Here is a 2,748-nt window from a genome sequence, read left to right as displayed (position 1 = left end):
GTGCTAGAGCCCGGGGCTATGATGGTTATTAGGTTGGCTAACAGGAAATTAACTAGCTCAAATACCCGTTCTTCGCACGGAAAAAATAGTTTTATGGAAAATATTCTCAGTCGATAGAGTTGATCACAAGATATGGGCAATCAAAATTTGGTCTCCAATGTATTCCGATGGGAATAATTAAGAATACCATCTTTGTTTTATAGACTGCCCGCAGTGCTGTTCAGAGTAGTGGATTAACATAACCCTCAGGAAACAAAATAATAATTTGTCTTGCTAAAATGAAACTAAATGACTTTCTACTCTAGAAAAAAAAAATATTCATTCAGTTTGCTAAATTTCTGAATGAGAAACGGAGAGTAAGAAAAGTTGCAAACATTCAAACTTCAATTTCCACGTTGTGTACACTGTGAGAAATCAAACTCTTTTACGTGGTGTACACTGTTTAGGAAAAAAAATGAATTGAAGGATGAAGAATGAAGACCCATTGAGTTAGAATAAAATCAATTAATCAAATGTTTAAGGACATTCATTTGATAGTATTATTTCTCGTTGATATATTATTAGATACTTTTTTTTTTTTTTTAAAGGAGTAGAGAGGGGTACAAGTATACATTTAGGAAAACAAAACTTAATTTCCTTGAGTATATAAAATTGCTAATTTGGTTCCAATATTGTCGGATATCGATGAAACAAACATTTCTTCCAAAAATCTGGCAGCGGTGGGATTCGAACCCACGCCTCCGAAGAGACTGGTGCCTAAAACCAGCGCCTTAGACCGCTCGGCCACGCTACCACATGATGTTCTAACCTGTCTGTATTTTACTGCATGAATGTAGCTTCCGCATATTTTTTTTTCCTTTCCTTATAATCTTCGCACGTAATCTTGTGTTTTCGTCATTCAGCCTGACGTCACGGTTGACGTACAAGCTAAACTGCCACGGAACAAGTATGATCTGTCAGGAAAGTAAATGTACACCTGTTTTTCGAGTCTGGCATTCCTGCGCTCCATCCGTGGAGATATGAGAATTAAATCAATCAAATGTTTACTGAGGGGCAAAAAGAAAAGTTTAATCTGAATAAGACATTGCAGAAGGACACAAGCTGTGAATACGAATAGTGCATAGTGTAAATAAAGGACGACACCGAAAGAGAAAGCCAGAAACAGCTATTAAACTTAGAAAAAAAGAGTAAAAATTGTTGAAGTGGGAACATAAAACACAAATACAACAAATACGCCGAAAACTAAACGTTCACCATGCTATGATATTGGTGTAGTGGCTAGGGTGCTGGCTTACAAATGCAGAGGTTGCCAGTTCGAATCTTCGATGAGGACATTTTTAAAATTTTTTGTTTATAATACATGCAGCTCATGAGAGATGGTAAAAGAGATCGTATTTAGTCTTTCGTAGCAATTATTATTGGTAAGGTTTAGTACTGATAATACTTTTTGTCTTTGCGTATTGCTTTTATTCTTTTCTTCATTTCAAAAGAGAAAAATATCCGAACAAATGCCACCGAAATTCCTCATATATTTTGAATGTAAACGCTATTTGCAATTAGTAAAGAATAAAAATTGAACGTTCCGATGTAGCTACAAAAAGTAAAAAGAAAAACATGGAAGTAAACCATACTCATGGTTATTAAAAATACAATTTCTACATGCCTTACACCTCCCGACCACGTTTCTACGTTAGCAAGTAAGAGGTTTGTGTTTAGGTCAGGCTGGTCAATACGTTTTGCAAAGAGGCCCGGTTTAGCTCTGACGCACCACAGGTGCGAGAAGGAAGCAAAACACTTTTTCTCTCTCCCTCTGTGTGTCTGTTTATCTATCTGTATATATATATATAACGCTATTTGTGAATGCCGTAACCACCCTAATTTTCAGCGGATTGAGATGAAACTTGGCACAAACATTAATTGTTGAAATATTTTCAGTTCGTTAACCAGAATAATCAGACGAAAATGTTCAAAATGGCGGACCTTTATACTCTTAAAAACTTCGAAGGGAACCAAATTTCCCCCATAAATGGGGTATTCAGAAAGTTTGAATAACTTTTCCTCTTTTACTGAAATATTTGTGTGCAGAGACTTATTGAAATATTGGACCCGATTAATCGCATAAAGAATGTTCACGCCCTTTCGCTACGGTCAGGCTTTTTTTTTTTTTTTTTTTTTTTGCAGGAGGGGGTTATTTTCGTATCGGAACAAGATGATTGCTAGTGATGATGTGAAATTACAAATTGAAAGTGAAGTAACTTATGAAACGTGTTATTTGAAAGAATAATATAATAAATGTGCTTTCCTCTAACACAGAGAGAGCGTGAATGGCGAGGAGTGTTATTTGGTTTGCTTTTTAGTAACACATTGCATTGCAAATAAAGGTAGGCAACATTAGTAGTAAGTATAATAATAATAATAATAATAATAATAATAATAATAATAATAATAATAATAATAGTTGGTGTTGTTTTTGGCAAGGCAATATCTTCCTCAATTCTTCTTCAAACGTAATGATTGTAACGCCATATCTCCCTTACAAACAAAATATTAGCAATTTATATCGAGAGAACGGGAAACTGTTGAGTGATGGGAGCAACGTTGGACAGTATGCACTCATAGTACTCAGAAAAATAAGCGATTTCAATGAAAAATGAACGAAGAGTCATTGCCGTGGGTAGTCATGGAGCCAAGCAGATCCCTCATTAGGCAAAATGTCGATAACTTATATCGAAGGACAGGAGGTGATAG

At 35.4% G+C, this 2,748-nt stretch overlaps 1 non-coding gene across 1 annotated transcript; it reads right to left on the bottom strand.

The window, feature by feature from the left end:
- Positions 1-711: 711 nt before the first annotated feature.
- Positions 712-793, bottom strand: TRNAL-UAG (transfer RNA leucine (anticodon UAG)). The gene has a single exon. It is a non-coding gene; the product is annotated as a tRNA-Leu (tRNA).
- Positions 794-2,748: the final 1,955 nt, after the last annotated feature.

Source organism: Thermobia domestica, chromosome 3, assembly GCF_964235325.1.
Source record: "Thermobia domestica chromosome 3, izTheDome1.hap1.1, whole genome shotgun sequence".
In the NCBI taxonomy this organism is placed as follows: Eukaryota; Metazoa; Arthropoda; class Insecta; order Zygentoma; family Lepismatidae; genus Thermobia; species Thermobia domestica.
The sequence above is the reverse complement of the archived record's forward strand: the minus strand, read 5'-3'. Positions and strand labels throughout refer to the sequence as shown.